Source organism: Lepisma saccharinum, chromosome 5 (assembly GCF_977018435.1).
Source record: "Lepisma saccharinum chromosome 5, izLepSacc3.1, whole genome shotgun sequence".
In the NCBI taxonomy this organism is placed as follows: domain Eukaryota; kingdom Metazoa; phylum Arthropoda; class Insecta; order Zygentoma; family Lepismatidae; genus Lepisma; species Lepisma saccharinum.
In genome coordinates this window covers 76,973,258-76,999,747 of record NC_139233.1, presented here as the reverse complement: position 1 = coordinate 76,999,747, position 26,490 = coordinate 76,973,258, and the positions used below count along the sequence as shown (strand labels likewise).

The 26,490-nt window shown below is 35.1% G+C and overlaps 5 pseudogenes; 2 read left to right on the top strand and 3 right to left on the bottom strand.

Annotated features, from left to right (window-relative positions):
* Window positions 1-1,084: 1,084 nt before the first annotated feature.
* LOC145988084 (cytochrome c oxidase subunit 2-like) lies at window positions 1,085-19,910 on the top strand (annotated as a pseudogene).
* On the top strand, window positions 18,370-19,146 carry LOC145988406 (cytochrome c oxidase subunit 3 pseudogene; annotated as a pseudogene).
* A 302-nt stretch (window positions 19,911-20,212) lies between the features above and the next one.
* On the bottom strand, window positions 20,213-21,685 carry LOC145988083 (NADH-ubiquinone oxidoreductase chain 5 pseudogene; annotated as a pseudogene).
* Window positions 21,686-21,855: 170 nt separating this feature from the next.
* LOC145988082 (NADH-ubiquinone oxidoreductase chain 4 pseudogene) lies at window positions 21,856-23,185 on the bottom strand (annotated as a pseudogene).
* Window positions 23,186-25,291: 2,106 nt separating this feature from the next.
* LOC145988405 (NADH-ubiquinone oxidoreductase chain 1 pseudogene) lies at window positions 25,292-26,239 on the bottom strand (annotated as a pseudogene).
* Between the last annotated feature and the right edge of the window lie 251 nt (window positions 26,240-26,490).

The window sequence follows — 26,490 nt, the reverse complement described above, 5'->3', positions numbered from 1 at the left end:
ACGATTGTCACTTTCATTTCACAGCTACGAATTTCGTTACGGGGGGAAAATGTAACTTTACATTAGTGTGCCACTTTTATTTCACAGCTACGAATTTCGTTACGGAAAATGTTACTTTACCTAGTGTGTCACTTCCATTTCATAGCTACGAATTTCGTTACGGGGGAAATGTAATGTTACCGAAGTGGGCCACTTCAATTTTATAGCTACGAATTTCGTTACTGGGAGAATGTAACGTTATCCGAGTGTGCCACTTTTATTTCACAGCTACGAATTTCGTTACTGGGGGAAATGTAACGTTACCAGAGAGTGCCACTTTCATTTCATATGTAGGAATTTTGTTACGGGTAAAATGAAACGTTGCCTGACAGTATGACGTGAATTTTCAAGCCAGTGCTTTTATTACGAACAGATATAACGTTACCTGGCCCGGTCTAGATTTCGTAAAGAAGGGGATTGTTTCGTTATATAACATTCCTAAACGTGTCACTTGCATCCTCTACGAACGTTACTTGATAGTGCCAATTTCATTTTCTGGTTGTAAATTTCGTTACAGGGGAAAATGTACTGTTGTCTGAAAATGTAACTTGCATTTTCGAGGGAAACATTTTTTAACGGGGAAAATGCAACGTTACTGCCAATGTCACGTGCATTTTCAGATTTGTTTTTAAAAAAATCGTAATTTTGAGGAAAGAGTACCGTAAGGAAAGAAAATTTAACGTTACTTCTTGACCTGACAGTGTCGCTTGCGTTATCTAGTTGGAAATTTCGTTAAAAAGAAGAGTGTAACATTACAATGCACAGTCACCAGCAATAAAAATGAGTCCCCAAGATCATGAAATAGGCTACTAACTTCTCCGGCAAGCGTTATGTGGGTTGCCTAACTATAGGACGATAAGTGGATTGCAGTAGCAAGTTCTAGGCAACCCACATAACGTCTTGCAGAGAAGCATGTGTTCTTTTCTTGCCGGTGATTGTACACACTTTCATTTTGTATCGCTCTTGTTACACTGGCTAATCACGACGATTAGAACCAGAGATGATTGTAGGAAATTGATAAAGGAACCCTGAAGAATTAATCCCCATGTCCTTACCCAGGACTCGAGCAGGAAACCTTCAGTGTTTAGATGATGAGTTGGGTATGGTAATTGGTATTGTCATAATTGTAATGTTGGAGGGGCTAAAGGTCTCAAGTTAATTGGACGCAAAAGTTTTAGCCTCTTAAAAATACTTTATAAGGCGAGAAAGCGTCGAATTTGTTTTTGAAGTAAGGGGTGTCTCAGAAATATTTTCGTTTTTAAAACTATTAAAATAAATACTTAAATTTTTTGTATAAAGATAAATTTATTACCAAAAGAAAGCTTAATCTTTAATTTTTTATTTGTGGAAAAGAGTATTGGACAAATAGTGACCGTTCATGTTTTCACATTTATTTATTCTTGAACTAAAGTTTTCAATCACTCGCCGAAGCATTGCACGAGGAATAGCATTGACTTGGACGTCTCGGCGGTTTACTCGTCATAGTGATTTCAGTGTTTTCAAACTTTCTCACCAAGTATTTAATTAAATTTGCGATTGAGACGTCTCTCATTCCTGCCAGGTTATAATGATGCCGGTACAAACGATGCACAACAACATAGGAATGAATATTTTTATAAAACGCACGAACACAAAAAGCACTTTGCTGTCCCGTAAAGCGCTCCGTGGCAACTAAATATTAACAATGTTGCCAAGCGTTTGCGATCTATCTCATTTCTCCGTAATGTGCGAATTGCCCCAGAGGGCTAGTGTTGCCCACGAGACGAGATTTTGGCCTGTCTCGTCTCGTGGAGTCTCGTGGAATAGCTGTCTCGTCTCGAAAATATTCGTTTGTCTTATGACACATGGTCAATCTCGTCTCGTCTCGAATTTTTAAAAGCCTGTCCCGTCTCGTCCCGTGGGCAACACTACAGAGGGCGGATTCAAAAACGAAAATATTTCTGAGACACCCCTTACTTTAGCACAGCATATAGCGGTTATTAAAGCAAACAACGTTTCTTGATTTTATTTATTGACGCCTCTTTTCGATGCTTCAAATCATCGAAAAACGGAGCTTAATCCTGAATATATATGCAACAACGCATACAAGCTCACAATATCCACTAATATACTGACTTGGAAATTACCATAAACAATACATTGGTCCAGACCACTGTTCAGTAAAGATAAGAGTTACAACTAATTGATATGAATCACTCAACTTCCCGTGACAGGTTCTCCAGCTTCTCAGTAAAGATGAAATAAGACTATTACACGGTGCAAAGGAAGAAGAACAAGAGAAGAAGATGGAAATGGATAAGTTGAGGAATGAAAATGTAAATGGAGGTAATTAGGAAGAAAGTGAATGGTGGGGAACAGTAGAAGATGAATGAGAAAGAATAGAAAAATCATAAGAGGAGTGGCAGTACGAAGGAATAACAGAAATGAAAAATAGTTCTGTTACAAATATTCAGTTAGTTATCCGCCGGGTATGTTTGAAGAAGTCGCAAAGTAAAGTAGCAAAGTAAATTTTGTTCATATGAATTTTTCAAATAATTTATTTTAAGACACTCTTTATAGTGCTGCATACAGATAAATTCTAAGTAGCAGCATTTTACCCATACAATTAGTATATAAATGCACTTTAGTAATCAGCTACCACAGAGTAAAAGAAGAGAAGAAACAAACAAAAAAAATATAATAATAAAATAGAAAATGTTTGACAAAATAAACATAATAATGGAACATAAAATGACATAGACAAGAGAAAACATCTGGAGTTCAATGCAAAGTGATTTAATATTAAAGTTATTATTATGAAATATAAAGTGCAAACAAAATACCAATAAATTATTCTGTCTCGAACAAAACCGTAGTCTCAGACACTGAATCTCGGTCTCGTCTCGCTTTTCTAGAGATGTCTTGTCTCGACGAGTCTCGAAGGACCTGGTCTCGGTTATTGCAAGACAGTCTCTGCACCATATCTAATGACTTCCCCAGAGAAACCAAAAAAAAAAAAATCATGTATGTAATTTTATTCACCTCAATTATCCAACGACGTTTATGCCAGTTCACAGTACATCAAGGAATCCCGTGTACTAAATAAAACCACCTTTCTGATATAACTTTTTCATTTTTTTAACTTCCCCTGCAGCAGACTCAAGCTTTGCCATACACGTGAACACATTTCGGACGTTGGTCCTTGATTATCAGTTTCAGGATGGTTTAATGGGGCACGCCACAGTGCGGCATCATTGTCGCCTCCCTATCTCTCCAGCGTGGCAAAAGAGGATGTGCCACGTTGCCATAAACAGCGCCTTACGAGTCGGTATTTAGAGGAGGGACGGGAGGGAACTTCATATCGTCCAGTTATTGTTCAGTTCCAGCGGCTGAAAACGTTTCCCCATTATCTCTCGGAGATAAATGGTCAGCAGCGCCGCCAGGCGGAATCGGGCAGTACTAAAAGCTGAAGAAAAGCATTGACCTGGCCTGTGTGTGTCCACTCCCTCTATTTTTTTTACTGTTCTTTCGGCGTGGGGGTGAGGGGGAAAATGCCCACCCTGGTATACTGACTGGCGTTTCTTTTTTTAACAGTGCGCAAATAATAAACGCGCTATCTTTACTCCTGTGTCCTACTATCCGGACGATCTGAAAAGGCTTTCAAAAGCTGCATTAAACCCCCAGCTTTCATTTCATCTGGGGCAATACGCGACAAAACTTCTGATATCAGTAAACTTCAGGAAATTAAATGCTTCAGCTTTTTCTCTCTCTCTCTCTCTCTTTCGTGGTGCCACGCACACACTCACGCATTTATAAAAAAAACATGGCGGAAGGGGGTAGCCTTCCGTGCACGTCCATATAAGAGTCATTCAAAAGGGTGAGCAAGTAGGATTTACACCGTCTTTTCGCTTTCAGATACATTACCCAGACAATAGCTCACCCCCCTCGGCGATCACCGCAACATAATGGCGCCCAAATCCATTTCTCAGCCATAACGGAGCTTCGCAGAGTACGTCATCATTTCAAAGCGAATGATTTACATCTTATTCACGCCACAGACAATAGCTACAAGGGTTTTATAAATATGGAGCGCATAAATCAATCATTATCTTAACAACCGCGGTTCCCCCTTTTGTCCAAACAAACCAGCCACACTCGGCACTCATTGTAGCTTTGTCCAGCAAATCGGTTCGAATTCAATGCAAACCCACTTCTTTTTTTTTCCGCGAACAATTTTTATGACGTCACATCCCCAAAGGATTACCGAGCATGCCGTTGGAAACAAGGTGGATCGTAACTGACGGACACTCTCATGTAAGTGTTTGTCAGAAGGATCGGGACCGAACCAAAAGAGATAGCGGTTGAATGGAGACGCCGGACTGTCCGTTTCCTCTTTACAATGAAAAAGCTTTGCAATAAAACTTGAGTTAAATGGCTAAGGGCTTCCAAAAGTTCCAAGCCTGCTTTGATTTAACTTCGAGCATTAAAAATATACACATGTAAAGACGCGAAGTTGCGCCAATCCAGCAGACTGATATCGAGGTTGTAAATTTCCTCCAAAATTCCATTTGTGGATGTCAAAACGAGAATTGATTTGATTTTGTTTCGAGCGAACTTTATTACCCACTTGCCTCTCTGATGAAATGCTTTCATAACCAAAGCTTGCGAAACGTATAACGTTGGCAGCGGAGTGTCTTGGTGTGCGCACAGGTTTTGTCATGTCGAAAGCCATAATTCTCATTTTCTTGGTCAGCGGATTGCACGAGAAGCTGTAATAATCGTGCAAGAACTTTAGTTATCCCGATCTATCGTGGTTATAACACTTCAACTGCCATGTGTATAAATCTGATACACAGGCCATATGTATCTGATTGATACATAACTATAGCAGGCAGCGTGTATAGTTCTTGTACAGGGTCAACGAAGTTAGTAATAAGGTGTGTTTTATACAGCGTACAAGTACGTATTTAGGGGGGTCCAGGGGGATCCGGACCCGCACTTCGCCGAAAGACTTATTAAGTACGAAAATTAAATAATGAAAATATACTCGTTTCGCATTTGTTGTTAAACTTCCTCTGAACTTATTATACGACAAGCATTATATTGGATCATATGGCTTTGAAGGACAGGAAGGACGTATTTAAGGGGGTCCAGGGGTCCGGATTCCCCGAAAGACTCACCAAGTACTAAAATGGAGTAATGAAAATATTAGCATTTGTTACATAATCGATGGTTATTAATTTCATCTGAACTTTTTACAAGACAAGGATTGCGACAAGCTTTGAATGACATTACAAAGAAGATTCATGTACTCTCAAAATAATATGCATAAAATTTTAATAACAAAACTTACTTCTCTCCAACTACATATAACATCATTTTTGTTATTCGATAAATATTCAATTCTTCATCTATTTGACATAAATTTCATTTGCCAGGGCACTTGTTTTATGTAAATCATTCCGATCTTAACTACAGGTAAGCTACGTAATGAATAAGCGCTGTTATATCTCTATTCTTATACAGTCTTTTTACCTATATATTACTTTATGTATTGTAATTAGTACCTATTAATTTGAATTATAAATATTTTAATATAAACATTATTATTACTATTATTTTGTTCTTCCTGAGTCACTTTGTTCGGACCCCCCCCCCCGAAACATATTTCTAGATACGTGCCTGACAGCGTATATTGACACACCTGTAGACTGAATTGTGTCTTCTGCAAATATGCTGTATAAAGAAACAAACTGCCGGAGTACTAAATCAGGTGAGTGTACACAGCGTCTTGGAAAACAAATGTGTATATGAAACTACTTTGATACTACAGGGTGTGTCTAATTGTTATACACACGGGCTAGGGAAGAAGGAATTTAATAAAGTGTATTCCACAGGTCGTGTGCATAATATTGATTGATTGTTTGATTTCTTTATTTTACTTCGCTCTTTGTGCCACTTTTTGGCCAATTTGCGAAGATGGGGATGAGTGATGATATGATGAAATTGATGAATGGACACTCACAAACATCCGTGCCCAGACCGGGATTCGAACCCAGGTCACCTGGCGCCGTAGCGCGATGTGCTAACAACTCCCAACGAGTGCATATTAATAATGCACACCATCAAAATATATCTGGTCTCTTACAAGGAAATGCAGAAGGCCTGGCTGCTAAAGTGTTAATTGTAAATGTTGACATGTTTGGAATCTTTCCATTTCCAGATGTAATTTGCACACTCTCGTGTGTAGTTATCGCTGTTAGTTTGTTTATATCTTAACATTTATTTCCGACGATAAGAGAGTTTCTTCTTAAAATGTAAAATTGATTGGAGAAATGGCAATGCCATCTAACGACAAAGGGTTATCATAACCATTCCGGTTACCAGTAATTAATGTAATTTACCGTTTTTGTTTCGTGGGTGCAAGTGTATTAATATCATACCGTAATTTCTCTGTGCTGTGACTAGATTTTTTTGGTTGCACCATCTCGCAACAATGAGGATGAGTAATGACATGATGAAATTGATGGAGAGATATTCATACAACACCCAAGTTCAGGCAGGGACTCGAACCCGGAACTTCGGCGGTGAGATGGATCATACACCGCACTCGGCTACCAAGCCGGCGTGTGGCTAGAATTAAAAAAAAAAAACATGGAGTCGGTAATATTAAACAGGCACACATACACTGATACTTATTACATAGGCCTATGTGTATACAGCACTGAGACAAATACGAAAAATTTGATTTTGATTTGATTTGGTTTATTTTTCGCTTTTCTACCACTTTTGGCTAATTGCGAAGATGAAGGTGAGTGATGATACGATAAAATTGATGAAGGAACACTCACAAGAAACATCCATGTCGAGGCTTGGAATCGAACCCGGGACTCCTACCTTAGTAATGCACTCCGTTAAGGAGGTTGGCTCAAATACGAAAAACTTTCATTTTAAATTTGAATATGTACAGGGGGCGCCGACTTGTCAAAATTATTGGGGGGCTCTGATCACTAAAATACAAAATGAATGACTCACTCCCTTTCTTGTTTAAGAATAAAAATTACGTCTTCGTATACCAGTTTTTAAGCAGCTATTATATTCCTCATGCAAATGAAATGTTAACATGAAAAACGTTTAGAAAATGTTTCAAAGTCTCTTTATTTCTTTTGTGTCTGCTCGTTTGTTTTTTGGATAACAATTAACATTTTTATTGAAAAGTGTGTATTTACATTAAGAGGCCAACCTAACAGTTTGATGCTGGCCTCGGTAGCCGAGCGTGTTAACTTAACTCGCTTTGATTCGGTGGTCTCGGGTTCGAGTCCCGGCGAGCACATGAGTGTGTTTTAATGTCCGCAACAGACCTGTAAAGAAAGGACATGTGACGGGAGCAAATAACCTTAGTGTTGATGTACCCATACAAATAACGAATATTTACAATATTTAAAAGTTTTATTTAATTATTTGCATGAATGCTAACACAAATCGCAGGAAAATAGTTTTATTTTTTTGTTCTTGCTACAATATTTTACTTTTTTAATTTACTTTTCCAATAATAAAAAAATACCTAGCATGTACACTAAGATATAAAGTGACATACACTACAAAAACAGATGAACATGATTTCAATATACAGCAAAAGTTGCTCTACGCACTGGGTTATTCCTTATGAACTCATTAACGAACGGTCTCAGGTCCAAATTATCAAGCACAGTTTGATGTATGTGGAGTACCGCTAAGCTGCTTAGTCTCTTCTGCCCCATTGCAGATCTCAAATATGTGTTCAGTCGGCGAAGAGCACTGAATGACTTTTCGGCTGTGGCTGTCGTCACTGGCACAGTGCGGAGGACCATCATGAATTTGGTAACTTCAGCCAGAAGCTCCTGGAGGGTACTGTCTTTCAAAAGAAACTTCCCTATGTCACGCATGGTAGTTAGAACCACTTTCTTCTGTTTGGCGATATCAGCAAGCATGTACAGGTGTAAGGAGAGCCTGTCGGCATCCAAATTTTGGCGAAAGAATTCTCGCGTTTGCTGAAAGTTCGTTGTGCAACTGTTCACAACAATATGGACAAGTTCTCTCTTAAGGCTTCTCACTACAATACTATAAGGCATAAGCATTATAAACACCCATTATTGCATTGCGTAACCTAAACTTATAAAATTAATTAAAAATGTTTGCAAATGAGACATGTCTAACAGGCCTAATAGCTTGAAGGCGTTTCTTTGGTTTAAGTATAGACATATGTAAATGTTTGAAACACTAATGATAGGCCTATATATTGAAACTAAGCTAGGTACATTAATAAAAGAAAATAAACATTAACAAGTTTTGGAAGCTTAACACCTTAGGAACTACAAAGATCACACATGTAAATCGTGCCAGCGGGAGGTTCGCTTTTGGCACGTTTCGTGATAAGGGGTAAGGCAAAATTAACACTGTATCCATTTCTTCCCATTTCTTTCTTTTTTGTCGTTCGAAAAGAGCCCGTTGCAGGTACCGCAGACCCATTCTTCATCGTCATAATGTTCTGAATGGCATTCTTTTCTGTGTTTTGATGTTCCTGAAGGTCCAGGTTTATCAAGAACTGTGCTCCTTTTGGTTGTTGAATGAGTGGCCTAGTTATTGACGGACGCGGTTGGCTATCGGTTAGGAGTTTAGCTTTTCTATCGATGGTCCGTGTTCTTGTAGGCTTCTTTCTGACGTTCGTTGCCGGAAGTTTTAGTGGTCTTTCAATAGTTGGCTCTGGATCCGGATGATCGGGTGTCCCCTCAATAGGTGGAACTGCTGCCTGTGGATTAGGATGCTCAGTCAGTAGGGATGGAGCAAGTTTTTCTTTGGGAATAACACGTCGGTCAAGTGGTATGATTCTACACGACTTGATAGCATTTTTTATGTTTTGTGCTGAGAATTCTTTTACGAACGGCATCTTGAAAATGCTGTGAAAATTCCGTTTCTTTGGATTTTCTGTTGGGTTTTTCACCATATAACAATTCAACTCTTCTCGCCAAGCTGCCTTGACTGACTTATACACACCAACATCCAGGGGCTTCAGTACGTGCGTTATGTGAGCCGGGAATGTCAAAACATGAACCTCATTTTGGTGCGCAAGCTAGAACTTCTGGAGAAATGTGTGCTCCATGAGAATCCATAAGCAACATAACGGGTCTTGATATGTACGGTAGATTCTGTTTTCCTCTTGTGGAATGGCCTTTTTGGTTCTATTATTCATATTACCCTCCTGAAAATAAAGAAAGAACTCAGCTAATACCAATAAGAGAAATCTTTAAGTTTAGTGTTCGTATTAAACACTCTGTCATTAAACCTAAAAAAAACAGAATCACAAATGATCTTTTAGGTTTTATGTTCGTTAGTCCACCTGAAAAAGGACAAATATCAAAACTCAAGTCATTGACTGATGCTACTGAAATAGCAAATTAATTTTTAAATTTAATGTTCATATTGCCCACGTGCAAACTGGAAACAATACACCAAGTTGGTGATACAATCTTAAGTGATACACCTAAGTTGGTGATACAATCTTGAGTGATACACCTAAATTGGTGATATTCTGTACGACACTGTAATCACCAAAAAAGGTTAATTGTATGCATGGCCTAACATTCTAATGTACTAGAAACAAGAAGAAAAATATTTTAATGCATTCTTTAATTCTTCGAAATAAGGTCTGCCTGATAACGTTATACATGTTGTTGATAAAAGCTTATTTTTGTACTAGATTGCTAAGACTCTACAACGCATAATTATAAACAAAAATAACAAATACACTTATATCAGACTGTTTTCTCATGTCTTCAGAATAGAATAGGCTATACTCTACCGATGTATTTTGTAATAATATAGGCTTCTGAAATAATATAAAAGGTAATGTTACTTACCAATACTTTCAAACTCGCTCCTCAATTCGACATGTGATCTTCTTAGTTCTTCTTTAACTCGCTGACTGAAAGAAATGGCGGTTCCAACTGCAGCGTATGAAACTAGAGTGCCTGAGCCATCTATTGGATGAATCGGAAGTTATTCGAATCACAATTGCGTTGGTGAGAGAAGAAAAAAAATCACCATTATAAGTATATCACCAAATTAGGTCCCTTTACCCTATTTTAGTTTTGATTCCACTTCTGTAGCACCAATGCGTGGAGACTGAATTTCACAGTTCACCTCTTCTATTGGACCCATCACATTGCAGTAGAGGAAGAGAAAGAAAAATGTCTTCAAGTACAGCATTGTCTCCAGGTATCCAGCACATCTTGATGCTGCGTCCGTCTTCAAAAATGTCTCATAAAAATTGAGAAGGTTTTCAAAGTTCTTTAAGATCTGTTGGATGCTGGAGGCTCTCAACGTCCACCGATGAAGGCAAAGTGGTTGCAGTCTTCTCGTTCACATCAATAATATTCCTAAATACCGTGCGTTCATTTCGATCTTCAGCCGAGAGATCGGGAAAAGCGTGACGGGCGGCGCTGGCAGAGATGCCGACATTTGCGGCCTGTAATGTCCGCTTATTTTTATGGACAAATGCACATTTATATAAATATTGCAAAACGAGCACTAACCTGTGTTATAAGAGTACGGGTTTAATTTTAGTAGCTTAGTGGCTGTATGTGCTGACGATTTTGACACACCCATCTCCTGTGAAACACGGCGTAGAGTTTTGTTTGGAGAACGTTCTAACGCTGCACCAATTTCATCGAGTTTTGCTTCGGTTAGAATCCGTCGTTTTTGCTTAGGTGTTTTACAATTTAACGATCCAGTTTCTCGTAATTTAAGGACAAGATGTCTAACCGTATCTCTATGTGGAGGTAAAACGCCTGGGAATTTCTGTACAAATTGCCTACACACGTCTCGACACGAGTCTGTTTTCACGTAAGTGTCATACATAAAAATTCTTTGATCTAACGTGAACCTTGCGGCTGGCATTCCGATCATCTCACTGACACAACACACATACACACTGCAATAACACAAACAAGTAATGGCAAGTAACCAAGAATAACACTCTTGCGTACAGTACGAAATTAACACGCTCTTGGTTTACATCTACTCGCCACTATATTCACAGCTCTGTCTTCATCTAGTCACGAAGGAACAAAAAACTCGAGCTCGGAGATTTTGGATTGCAAGGAACCTCACGAAAACCACTGACTTTTAACGGTTCGTCTGCAGCGTAATCTTGATACAGTGTTGCACATTCGAAACCTCCAAACGATCCCCATCGACACAAAACTCTTTCAAGGATATAAACTTAAGCAGGACGTTACTTCTCTAGTGTTGCCCACGGGACGAGACGGGACAGGCTTTTAAAAATTCGAGACGAGACGAGATTGATCATGTGACCCTTTGACAAACGAATATTTTCGAGACGAGACAGCATTTCACAGCATTTCCACGAGACGAGACAGGCCAAAGTCTCGTCTCGTGGGCAACACTATACTTCTCAAAACTATGATTAAAATGTTTATTATCTGTGGCTCTTAACATAGTTTCTAAAGCGTATTTTTTGTGTATATAAGGCCAGAACTTGGATGAATTGCAATATTTATATAAATGTCTGCATATGTCCATAAAAATAAGCGGGCATTACAGGCCGCAAATGTCGGCATCTCCGTCAGCGCCGCCCGCCACGCTTCTCCCGATCTCTCGGCTGAAGATCGAAATGAACGCACGGTATTTACATTCCTTTAGGGGATTCCCTAACAGTCTTTAACAAGTCGTTGGCTAAATTCATTATGTCTCTGATACAGGGCAGGTGACGCAAGCTGTCCTCAACTGCCAAGTCCAAGCTATGAGCTGCACAGTGTACATAAATAGTCTGTAGCTAATATTTGCAACCCTTTAAATCTTCCCCTCATACGAGAGGCACCATCGTAACACTGTCCCCTCAGACTCTGTATGGTCAAGTCCAGATGCACCAGAATGTCTTTTATAACGTCAAAAAGAGTTTTGGCCTCGGTGTTCGGAATCTCGTAAAAAGCCCATGAATTCCTCAAAAATATCAACATTTTCATTCACAGTTCGAATGCAGAATGTCAATTGTTCACGGATGGATATGTCACAAGTTTCGTCAAACATAATAGCAAAATATTCCCGACTTTTAATATCTGCTACCACGGAGTGCAAAACAGATCTCCCTAATATATCAATGATCTCGTTCTGAATGTCATGTGAGAGCCATTTGTACCCCGAACGTCCCATCCACTCCCCTAGTTCATGCACATCGTCTTTTGAAACTCTTTTTAGTAAATATGTTAACAACACTCATAAGTATATACTTAGTATATCTATAGTAATGAGTCATGTGTTTTGCTGTCTCTGGTCATAGGCCCCCCGCCCCGAAGTTGATGGTTTAGAGAACATTTCAAATGTGTATTTAAAGTTAAGTTCATGTGGCACAATTCAGAGTAAACTTTAAAAGAGAAGCAAAATAATACATTAGATCCTCTTAAGCAAAATTATTTGGGGGCTCTGCCCCCACGTTGTTAACATTGGGGGTTACGAGCCCCCCTCCCCCAAGCCCCATGGAGTCGGCGCCTATGAATATGTATCATCCAGAAAGATAGACAATAACTTTATATCTGCATTAAATATGCACCGTGGACAAGCCTTTATTGCTGACCCATCGTTGGAACATACATTCTGTAAATATTCCTCAAATTTCATGATTTTTTCTGGTTAAATCTTTCGTGGTAAATGTCTGTAAATCCCTTCTTCTCTGCTACTTGTACCTTACTAGTTGTCTTGAATCTTGCTTTTTTCATACAGATTTATATTTTATATCATTTTAACATCGAAATATATTTCTAATTTGAAATGCCCGTAAAAGTAGCTTCTTTCTACACTCTGCGCAACATTGCCATCTATTATTTTCATTAAGAACTATTTTCTCCTTGCGTTTGTTATCTATTAGCGATTAGTTGCTGCTGCTAGTAATAAAGTCGTCTAGTGTTCTAATTCTATTCTCCAATTTGATTTAGGAAAATTGACTCCACACACGCACACATCATTCATGGAAAAACGTTAAATGTCACAAGGGCCTCCCGAACCCATACAGTCTGTCTCGTGTATCTTTGGAGCAGACGAACGAAAACAAGTCTCTGCGCAAGTAGTGACGCGAGACAGCTCCACCAATGAACACGCCAGAGGAGGGTGCGAAAGGAACTGTAGTTTACAAGCCTTCCCAGCATCGTCTGCTGTTTCGCTCTGCCCATGGGCGTCTGCAGGATTTTTTGCAGGGAGGGGCAAGCAAGGTATTTTTTTCCAGGGGGGCAAACAAGGCATATTTCCCCTCATAATAGTGTTGCGTCCTCCAAAATCATTGCTTCAATATGAACTTTTCATGTTCGTGCAATAATTAACACACATTATTGTGGCTGAAATAAAATTATGGGTGTGAAATATATAATTTTTGGTTGACTTTTATTTTCCAGGGGGTCGTGGCCCCCCTCTTGCCCACCTTTCCGGATGTCCATGGCTGCCCACTCGATTTCCCCCTCCCCTTCTCTGCCACTATGCGCGATTCGGTGGCGTAGCCAGACGGAGGTTGAAGGAACTTAGAGCGTCCTATATGTAGTTCTGGCCAAACTTTAAAAAAGTGGGAATTTATCTTCCTCACAATCACGAGGAAAGGCAAGATTGTGTCCACGTCCGTGTCCATACAAGACGTGGCCGCAAATTTGTCCGGAAGAAAAATGAAAACATTTAAAATTATATACAAATTATAATTGAAGCATGGTATATATTTGTGAAAAATCAAGATATCACTTAACTACAAAACCAATCCAAAATTCCCTATTGTTATTATAACGTACTTATTAAATATCAACATCGTATCACGCCGAAGGCGTGACTCGAATCCAGGACCCCGGGCGTCACAAATAGATAAGCTAATCTTTTAGCCAAGGGGTCCGGCTGGAGTGCTTCTTAAAAGCAAATTACACCAGTGCCCTTCAGTGGATCTGAAAAATCCGCAGACATGAATTCTACCGGAAATCGTAGAAAACAAATAAAGTACACTCAGCCGTACGCTAAAATCTCCGTTGGAGACAGTCGCGGTCTCGTCAACGGTTTTAACGATCGGAAGTTCGAATTCCGTTTAAATAGTTCGCGTGAGAATATCTCAGTCTCAATTGCTTTCAGTTTTACCTCCGATGTAGTAATTTCGATAGAGCTGCTTTGTTGTTGTTAGGAAAGGAAATAGTTGTACTCAGAAATTTATCGCGTGAACAGTTCGTGCCTCCAAGTTATGGGCTGATTACCGATTGATACGTAAAGAGTTACCGCGGGGAGTGGTGCGCTTTCGATGTTTCATTTCAGGGACCGTGTCTTCACATCCAGATCTACAGGTAAAAGAACATTCCTTTATCCCCTTCCTTACATTCTCACAAGCCTGCCAGACCATTCAACTACGAAATATTAATATCGAATGCTTAAAGATTTTCCTTATTTCACAGGGGCGAGCACCCTTTGCTTGTTTACGTGTTACCGTTGATTCTCCGGGGTATTACCTCAAGCTAAAAGTGTACCTCTAGCACCAGGCTCTCACATAGCCTGAGATTCAATCCCCAATTTGAACCGTAGGGTTTTTATAAGATATAGGCCTTACTTAAAAATTCTAGATTGACAATGGTTATCTTGAAGCATGTCTGAAAGCAGCTCTAACGTTTGACTGGCCAGAAAAAATATTGCGGCGAAGTTCAAATCTAAAAAAATCACGCCATTTCAACAAAAGGCGCCGAAGACAAAAGTAGATGATATAATGACAAGAGAATTAAGAGATATATCCAATAGAATAGCTATTCCCCGCTTTCCTTTAATCTCTGGGAAACTCCAATTGCCTAGCGAACAGGAAATCACACCCACGCGCTGAGAAAGTCAGTGTAAATGTAATGAGGGAACCCACTTATTACCTTACTTTTATCTTTATGAAACAATGCGGTTGTAAAGACTATTCACCACGCCCGCAAAGGCAACTGTAGCGCAGGGGTCGCGGCACGACATGTGAGTGAGCACGTATCTATCTTGTATTTGATCAGTGCCTTCACAATGTAGGTTAGAACAAGATATAGTCGTAGAGTATAAGACCGCGGTCAACTCGCAAACTAAAGTGACATTTATTTGTTTACTGTTCTCGTAGGTAGTAACTAACTAAGTAATTATCTAGCCTTCTTAAACCCGAAGCTTTATGACTGCAGCAACACAACCTTCCATCTGTCCCTATCATCCTGGACAAAATCGATACAATCTTGTCCATCCTTACTGATTTCCTCTAGGTCCCTTCGACTTATCCTTCCATCAATATGTACATAAATATGTAACAATAATTGATAAAATATGCACCCAAACCCAAATATGTATTATCAAAAGGATATGTAGCTAAATATGTAGTAACAAATTAAAATTTGTATCAAATTTATAAACTCAAAAAAGCACAGCACAGCACAACTAGTGTTGCCCACGAGACGAGACTTTGGTCTGTCTCGTCCCGTCTCGTGAAAATGACGTTTCGTCTCGTGTCTCGTCTCGAAAATATACGTTTGTGTCGTCCCGTGTCTCGTCTCGAAGGGTTCTGTCCCGTCTCGTCTCGTCCCGTCTCGTTTTGTCTCGTAAAAGTAATGCAGGGTATTATGCAACAAAAGTTAAAACTAGAAGACATCACAAAATATTATTCCCGAAAGTGGGTAAAACCTTAAAATATTTTATTCACTATATAGTGAGAATAAATAAAGTTCGTTAACCATAAGGACAATAATCTAATATATAAAAACGGATGTATGTGTGTGTGTGTGTGCGCGCGCGTTTGTTCCGGCATAATTCTCGAACGCCTGGAGCGATTTCTCCAAACTTGGTACGCGTATCATTTGAAATCTTGAAAGAAATAATGTGGGGGTAAGACTGCCCTGGAGGTGGGGTTGGGAGGGGGTGACATTTAAAAATAATCGAAAACGACCGATGTTAGTGTGGAATACATAGTTCTCGGGGTCTCTTAAGATGAATAGGGACACTCCTAATGCCGTTTATAACCTATCAGGATTGGACTTGAAAGGGGGTGAAAATTAAAATGTCGAAAATTACTAAGATTTGTGTCGAATCCAAAGTTTTTGGAGTCGCTAAGCTAATTGGTGACATTAACGATGACCAAACTTAGTACGCATATGAACTACACTCTGGAAATAAATACTGTGGGTGTAAGACACCCCTGGCACCCCTAGGGTCGGTGGTGGGAAGGGGTGACATTTAAAAATAATCGAAAACGACCGATATTAGTGTGGAATCCATAGTTTTCGGGGCCGATAAGATGAATAGGGACACTTCCAATGCCGTTCAACTCCAAGTTCATTTTACACTATAGTTAGAATTCAATGTTTTCCTGTTTAATAGAAGATTGGGATTAATAAATACCCGACGGACGATCAAGCTGTTTCAAGATTAGGATCAATCCTATCATTTACAGCAGTAATTATTATAATTTTTATTACCTGAGAAAGTATAACAAGCGCCCGACCAACATTATTTAATATACAACAAGCATCATCAATTGAGTGATATCAAATGTCACCTCCTTCTGAACATACATATTCAGAACTTCCAATGTTACTTACTAACAATTAATCTTTAAGGTGGCAGAGAAGTGCATTGAATTTAAGCTTCAAATATAAGGGGTATCCCTTACTTAAAAGTGGCAACCTGAAATCAAATAGGACTACAAGATAGATCCTCCCCATTAATAGAACAAATAATATTTTTCCATGACCACACAATATTAATTTTAATTATAATTACAGTATTAGTAGGGTATTTAATAGCATCATTATTTAATAACAAATTAACAAATCGAATACTTTTAGAAGGACAAACATTAGAAACAATATGAACAATCATACCAGCAATTACCCTAATTTTTATTGCCCTACCCTCTTTACGTTTATTATACTTATTAGATGAAATTAATCAACCTTCCTTAACACTTAAAACTATTGGGCATCAATGATACTGAAGTTATGAATACTCCGATTTTATAAAGGCAGAGTTTGATTCATATATATCCCCAACAAATGAAATATCTTTAAACTCATTTCGATTATTAGATGTAGATAATCGAACAGTACTACCAATTAATATAGATATTCGAGTATTAACTACATCTGCAGATGTATTGCATTCATGGGCCATACCATCCATAGGAATTAAGATAGACGCCACTCCAGGACGACTTAACCAGACAGGGGTAAACATTAGTCGAATTGGTCTATTTTTTGGACAGTGTTCAGAAATTTGTGGGTCTAATCATAGATTTATGCCAATTATTGTTGAAACTACAACTCACAAATCTTTTATTAATTGATTAATAAAAATTATACAAGAATCATTAGATGACTGAAAAGTAAGTAATGGTCTCTTAAACCACAAAATAGTAATATAACAACTACTTCTAATGAAAAGAGTTAGTTAATATAATAACATAGGAATGTCAAACCTAAATTATCCTTGTAGATACTTTTTTATTCCACAAATATACCCATTAAACTGAATTATTCTATTCATAATATTTATATTAATTTATTTTTTATTTTTAATTGTTAATTATTATAACTATAATAAATTATTAAATAATAATAATTTTAAAATAGAAAGTAATACAAAAATTAAATACTGAAAATGATAACAAGATTATTTTCATCATTCGACCCAACATCATCAGTTATAAATATATCACTAAATTGAATAAGAACATTCTTAGGGTTATTAATAATTCCAGCCCCATTTTGGTTAATACAATCACGAACCTCTATATTATATAACATAATAATAGTAAAATTACATGAAGAATTTAAAACATTTTTAGGAATAATTAGTCACCAAGGAAGAACTCTAATATTTATTAGTATATTTTCAATAATCTTATTTAATAATTCAATAGGATTATTACCCTATGTATTTACTAGATCAAGCCACTTAGTATTTACCCTAACCCTAGCTCTCCCAATATGATTATCATTTATACTATTTGGGTGAATTAATAATACAAAATATATATTAGCACACCTAGTACCGGAGGGTGTACCAGCACTATTAATACCAATTATGGTAGGTATTGAAATAATTAGAAATTTAATTCGTCCAATAACTGTATCAGTACGATTGGCAGCCAACATAATAGTTGGTCATTTAATAATATCAATAATTGGAAATGCAGGAACAATGTTAGAAATTATTGGGATTTCAATACTAATTTTAGCACAAATTATATTAATTATTATAGAAACAGCCGTAGCATTTATTCAATCTTACGTATTTGCCCTATTAATTGCTATTTATTCTAGAGAATCAAAATAACTAATGTCAACAAATCAAAATCACCCATATCACTTAGTAGATCAAAGTCCATGACCAGCAACAGGAGCCCTTAGAGCAATAATATTAACAACGGGGATAATTAGATGATTCCACCAACAAAATATAATACTGTTGTTAATAGGCATAACAACAATACTCCTTACAATAATTCAATGGTGACGAGATATTTCACGAGAGGGGACATACCAAGGGTTACATACAAATCAAGTTATGATAGGGCTACGATGAGGTATAATTCTATTTATTATTTCAGAAGTACTATTTTTTGTATCATTCTTTTGAGCATTTTTCCATAGAAGTTTGTCTCCAACAATTGAACTAGGAATATTATGACCACCGAGGGGAATTACTCCATTTAACCCAATGCAAGTACCTTTATTAAATACAGCAATTCTACTAGCCTCAGGAGTAACAGTAACATGAGCCCATCATATACTATTAGAAAAAAACCATTCACATACAACGCAAGCACTTATATTAACACTAATATTAGGAGTATACTTTACTATTCTTCAGGCATATGAATATTATGAGTCCCCATTTACTATTGCTGATGCAGTATATGGATCCACATTTTTTATAGCAACAGGATTCCACGGACTACATGTTATTATTGGATCAACATTCCTAGGAGTATGTTTAGCTCGACATATTTCATGCCATTTTTCACCAACACATCACTTCGGGTTTGAGGCAGCAGCATGATATTGACATTTCGTAGATGTAGTATGATTATTCCTTTATATTTCAATTTATTGATGAGGTAGATAATTTAATTTACTTAGTATATTTAAAGTACACTTAACTTCCAATTAAAAAGATTATAATAAAATAAAGTAAATAATTAATATAATCATAAGTACTTCATTATTAATTATAATAATTACATCAATTGTAATAATGTTATCCACACTACTATCAAAAAAAATAATTACAGACCGAGAAAAAAGATCACCATTTGAATGTGGATTTGACCCAAAATCTTCAGCACGAATCCCATTCTCTATAAAATTTTTTTTAATTGCAGTAATTTTTCTAATTTTTGATGTAGAAATTGTATTACTATTACCAATAACAGTTATTATTACTAATTCAAAATTAATATATTGACTATGTGTTAGACTCCTATTCCTACTAATCTTACTTTTAGGTTTGTATCATGAATGAACCCAAGGATCATTAGAATGAGCATGCTGGAGTAATAGTTAATATATAACATTTGAGTTGCATTCAAAAGGTATTGAATTATTCAATTTACTTTATTGAGCAAGAAGCAAAGGCAATCAGCTTCGACCTGAATAAATTGGTATATATTACCCTTGCTTACTTGACTGAAGCCAAAGAAAGGCGGCATATTAATGTTAATAATAAAATTAGGGTTATATCCTCAGTTAAGGGGTATATTACTAAGTGGGGGCTGCTAACTTCCATCTTTAGTGGTGAAATTCCATTAATACTCTTCACACTATTTCTTTAGTATAAAGTTACATTATCTTTTCATGATAAAGCTGAACTCTAAATAAGTTCAAGAAATGTTTACAGAATTATTTACTCTTCCTAATAACTTCAATATTACGCTTTATTATAAGCTATATAAACACACATAAATTATTAATAAAATTACTATTAAAAATGAAAATATAAAATAAATATTAAAATAATTAGAATGTATTAATTGAATATTTAAAGAACCACTCCTTACATATTTATATATTCCCTGACCCCCCATAAGTTCACTTCATCCATAATCAATAGCCTTAATATATATCCCCCCAGTAATAAATGAACTACCAATTAACCCACCAGAGGATAGATAAGGTAAAAATCATATTCCTCCTAATAAATAGTACACTATTTTATTATTAAAAAATGGATAAACTTCAAACAAAAAAGATGTAATATTATGCCCAATCCATCCCCCCAGTAAAATACAAATAACTGCCCCTATTTTTAAATTAAGAGGGATAATAACAACAAAAACAGAAGGAAAAACTAATCACATTAGCCCAGAACCACCTACAACAGATAACAATAATAAGCCTAGCATCCCTTTAAATATACCCCACCCCCCATCATCAGAAAAGGACTGAAATGATATCCCTCTATAAGATTTACCAGCTAAATAATAATTTAATCGAAAACTATAAGCTATGGTTATACCCGTAGAGATTCATAATAAAACAAATATTACTAAATTAAAAGAAGATATACTTAATATCTCCAAAATTAAATCCTTAGAATAAAATCCAGCCAAAAATGGTATTCCACATAGGGCAAGACTAGAAATTATTATACAAGAAATAGTTATTGGTATTTTATTAATTAAACCCCCCATACAACGAATATCCTGAATATCTCCTATAATATGAATTACTACACCAGCACATAAAAACAATAAAGACTTAAATATAGCGTGTGTCAACAAGTGAAAAAATGATAACTCCTTTAATCCCATGGATAATGTTAATATTATTAGCCCAAGTTGTCTTAATGTAGATAAAGCAATAATTTTCCTTAAATCATATTCAAAATTAGCACCAACCCCAGCTATAAATATGGTTAGCCCAGATAGTAATAAAAGTATCCTACCAAAAGTAGTATATATCAATATATCTCCAAAACGAATTAATAAATAAACCCCAGCAGTAACCAAAGTAGAAGAATGAACTAACGCAGAAACGGGGGTTGGTGCAGCTATAGCTGCTGGCAATCATGCAGAAAACGGAATTTGTGCACTCTTTGTTATTCCAGCAATAATAATAAATCTAGTAATTAATATTATATCAAAATCAGAAACTAATCATAAATAACAAATATAATTTCATCTACCATAATTTAATATTCAAGCAATAGATAATAAAATAAATACATCACTAATTCGATTGGACAAAGCAGTTAATATCCCAGCGGAATAGGAACGAACATTCTGATAATAAATTACTAAACAGTAAGAAACTAATCCTAAACCATCCCACCCTAAAATAATTCTAATAATATTGGGAGAAATAATTAAAAACATTATAGATCCAACAAATAATAAGACTAAAATAATAAATCGATTTATGTTATGATCTCCCTCCATATAAGAACCTCTATAGTTAACAACCATAGAAGAGATATATATAACTAACCCTATAAAAATTAAAGATATTCAATCGAATAATATTGTTATAATAATACTAGAACTATTCAAATTAACAATACTTCATTCAATAAAAATTGTAATATCCTTAATTAAAAATATTATTCCTAATAATAATAGAATTACTCTGCTAATCAATAAAATAATTGATGTCATGCTCGTAATAAAAAAATTAAAAACCATTGATTTAAGAACCTTTAGTTACCACTAAGCCCACAACTTACTATTCTATTTAAACTACTTAAATATTTTAAATTCAATGAAATATTGGAGAACAAAAAATAATTAAAAAATTTAATGGAAATAAATGACAAAATAATAATAAATATTCACGAATATTACTTCTTCAACAAGAAAATACACCAGAATAATATATTCCATGTTGAGTATAAGAATATAAATATAAAGTATAACCAGCACTTAAAAAAGAAAGTAATGCAACACCCACAAAACTAAAATAAGATCACCCAATAATTCTATTTAATAAACTAATTTCACCCAACAAGTTAATAGAAGGGGGGGCCGCCATATTAGTAATTCTTAATATAAATCATCACAAAGATAATCTAGGGATATAATTAATTATTCCCCTATTAATTAACATACTACGACTACCTAATCGCTCATAAGTAATATTTACTAGACAAAATATTCCAGAAGAACAAAGGCCGTGTGCTACTATTAAAGTAAGACCACCATTTATTCCTCATGCTCCTATAGTTATAATTCCTATTAAAACAAGACCTATGTGTGCTACAGATGAATATGCAACCAAGGCCCTTAAATCAATTTGACGTATACAAACAAGGCTAATCATTCAAATTCCAACAATTCTAATACCAAATCAAAAAATATTATATTTAATGGCTAATCTCTCAATACAAGAAATAATTCGCAAAATACCATACCCCCCAAGCTTTAATAAAATTCCAGCCAAAATTATAGAACCACTAACTGGAGCCTCAACATGAGCCCTAGGTAATCACAAATGAACCAAAAACATAGGTATTTTTACTAAAAAAGCAAACACCATTCTAATATATCAAACAAAATAATTTATATCAATATTAATATATCTAAATATATATATATATAACCCCCCCACCTTATAATTTAACATAAAAATACCAACCAAAAGAGGTAAAGAAGCAAGTAATGTATAAAAAAGTAAATATACCCCCGCTTGTACTCGCTCTGGTTGATATCCTCACCCTAAAATTAAAAATAAAGTAGGTACTAATGACCCCTCAAAAAACAAATAAAATAAAAAAAAATTTATTCTTATAAAAGTTAATATTAATAATAATAATAAAATAATTAACAAAAATATAAATCTACAAGGATAAAAATAAATAGATATAATACTACCTCTAGCCACTATTATTAAAAAAATAATCCAAATACTAAGTAAAATTAGAGAATAAGACATCACGTCTAATCCAGTAAAATAACCAGCCCCCCACACTCCAATACCAAGTCACACTATTAGTAAAAACAAAAAACAACCAAAAACAATAGAAATTTGAACCACCATTCATAAAGAACTATTAAATCTCAAAAGGATTAAAAATATAAAATAAAAAATATATTTTAACATTTTAACAATACAAAAGAATTAAAATAATCATTACCGTGAGTACGCGTAACTGATACCATAATAGATAGACCAAGAGCCCCCTCGCATACACAGAATGAAATAAATAATAAACAAAAATAAGCTTCTTCCTGATTATTAATAAAATAGTAAGTTATATACAAATATAGGGATAATACAATAAATTCAAGTCTTAATAGAGTTACTAATAAATGCCTACGTTGAGAAATAAAACATAAAAATCTAATAAATAAAATAGTTAATATAAATAATATGCTTAACATAAGTTTTTATAGTTTAATAAAAACAATGGTCTTGTAAATCATAAATGAATTAATAATTCTAAAAACATCAAGGAAGATATAATTATATCATCATTAGCTCCCAAAGCCAATATTTTCACTAAACTACTCCTTGATATTAAAATACAATTAATATTAATTACCATTATATTATTATTAGCACTAATAATATTATATATAAAACATCCACTATCTATAGGGGTTATACTAATTATACAAACTGTCACTGCATGCCTAACAATATCAACATTCCTAAAATCCACATGACTTTCCTACGTATTATTCCTAGTATTCTTAGGAGGAATATTAGTTCTATTTATTTACACAACAAGACTTACACCAAATGAAATATTCAAAATAAGAGTGAAAATATTGACTTTGGGGGTAACCCTAATATTATTATGTTTATTTATATTAATAATAATAGATCCATTATTAACCCCCTCAATATTACAAAATATAGATACCTACACAACCTGAAGAAATACCCCCCCCCTGCCAGGAATAAAATTATACAATGAATCCATTATAATAATAACCACTATAACAGTAGTATATTTATTTATTACATTAATTGCAATTGTAAAAATTACTAGACTTTCACATGGTCCTCTAAAAATAATTAAATAATTACAAATGACAAAGCCAGCACGGATTTACCACCCCCTACTTAAACTAGCAAATAATGCATTAGTGGACTTACCAGCCCCACTAAATATTTCATACTGATGAAATTTTGGTTCACTTATAGGAATGTGTCTTTCAATCCAAATCTTAACAGGCCTTTTTTTAGCAATACATTATATTTCAAGAACAGATTTAGCCTTTTCTAGAGTAATACACATCTGCCGAGATGTAAACTATGGATGAATATTACGAACTATTCATGCTAATGGAGCCTCCATATTCTTTATTTGTATATATATACATGTTGGACGAGGAATATATTATGGGTCCTACCTATATTTTCACACATGATCTATTGGAGTCATAATTATATTAGCAACCATGGCAACAGCATTTGTTGGATATGTACTGCCATGAGGTCAAATATCATTTTGAGGTGCTACAGTAATTACTAACTTACTCTCGGCAATTCCATATTTAGGAACTATATTAGTTCAATGAATTTGGGGTGGATTTGCAGTAGATAGTGCCACACTGACTCGATTCTTTGCCTTCCATTTTTTATTACCATTTATTTTAATAGCAATATCCATAGTTCATTTACTTTTTTTGCATCAAACGGGGTCTAATAATCCACTATCTATCAATAGTAACATGGATAAAATTCCATTCCACCCATACTTCTCCATAAAAGATATATTAGGGTTTATATTTATAATTTTAATATTAATACAACTCTCATTAATATTTCCAACAACCCTAGGAGATCCTGAAAACTTTACTCCTGCAAATCCACTAGTAACTCCTGTACATATTCAACCAGAATGATACTTTCTATTTGCATATGCCATTCTACGATCAATTCCAAATAAACTTGGAGGAGTAGTAGCACTAGTATTATCTATTATAATTTTATTTATTATACCAATACATCATAAAAGAAATTTTCGTGGTCTACAATTTTACCCCTTAAATCAAGTACTATTTTGACTAATATTTGCAACCTTTATCCTATTGACCTGAATTGGAGCCCGACCCGTAGAAACTCCATATATTATTACTGGGCAAATATTAACAATTATATATTTTATATACTTCATCATATCCCCGGCAGCCCTACTACTATGAGATAAAATTTTAAAAAAATGACTTCTTGACTGAAATTTTAAGTGTATGTCTTGAAAACATAAAATAGAATATAAATATTCTAGAAGTCTTCACATTCTAATTATTATGCAACTAAACATAAATTGATACAATCAAGCCCCTAAAACCAACAAAAAAAAACAAATAATTCAAAGAAACCGGAAGAAAACTCCTTCAAGCTAAATATATAAGTTTATCATAACGAAATCGTGGTAATGTACCTCGAACTCAAATATAAATAAATCCTAAAAAAATAACCCTCAAATAAAAAAAATAAGAAAAATGGTATCCCCCCAATAATAAAATTCTAAATAAAACACTTATAAATAAAATACTAGCATATTCAGATATAAAAATTAAAGCAAACCCCCCAGCACTATATTCAATATTAAACCCAGAAACAAGTTCAGACTCCCCCTCAGCAAAATCAAAAGGAGTTCGGTTAGTTTCAGCTAAACAAGAACTCAACCAGGCTAATGCCAATGGTATAGCAATAAAAATAAATCATAAATAATCCTGAAAAACATTAAATAAAAGTAAATTATAACCACCAATTAAAAAAATAAAAGACAATAAAATCAATACTAATCTAACCTCATAAGAAATAGTTTGAGCAACTGCTCGAAGTCCACCAAGTAATGCATAGTTAGAATTAGATGATCACCCAGCAGATATTACTCTATACACTCCTATTCTCATACAACATAAAAAGAAAAACACCCCCAAATAAAAATTAAATAATAAGGTGTGATATGGAAAAACAACCCAAACAACTAAAGATAAGAATAAACTAAAAACTGGAGATATATAATATGGGTAATAATTTCTCAGTGTAGGTAATGTTTGCTCCCTAGTAAATAGTTTAACTGCATCAGCAAAAGGCTGAAAAATACCACAAATTCCAACCCGATTAGGCCCCCTACGAATTTGAATATACCCTAATACCCTACGCTCAAATAAAGTAAAAAAAGCAACTCTAATTAAAATACACACAACCAAAATAATAAAAGAAATAACTCCAATAAATAAATCTAATATCATCTACTATAAAAAGAAATTTATCTTCATTATTGAATTCTAAATTCAATGCACTTCTCTGCCATTATAGTAATAATTATTATTGATCAATATTACATATATAATATAAGTATTTGGTCCTTTCGTACTAAAACACTTTTAATATTAAGAGATAGAAACCAACCTGGCTCACGCCGGTTTGAACTCAGATCATGTAAGAAATTAAAGGTCGAACAGACCATCAAATTTGAAATGCTACACCCAAATGATATCTT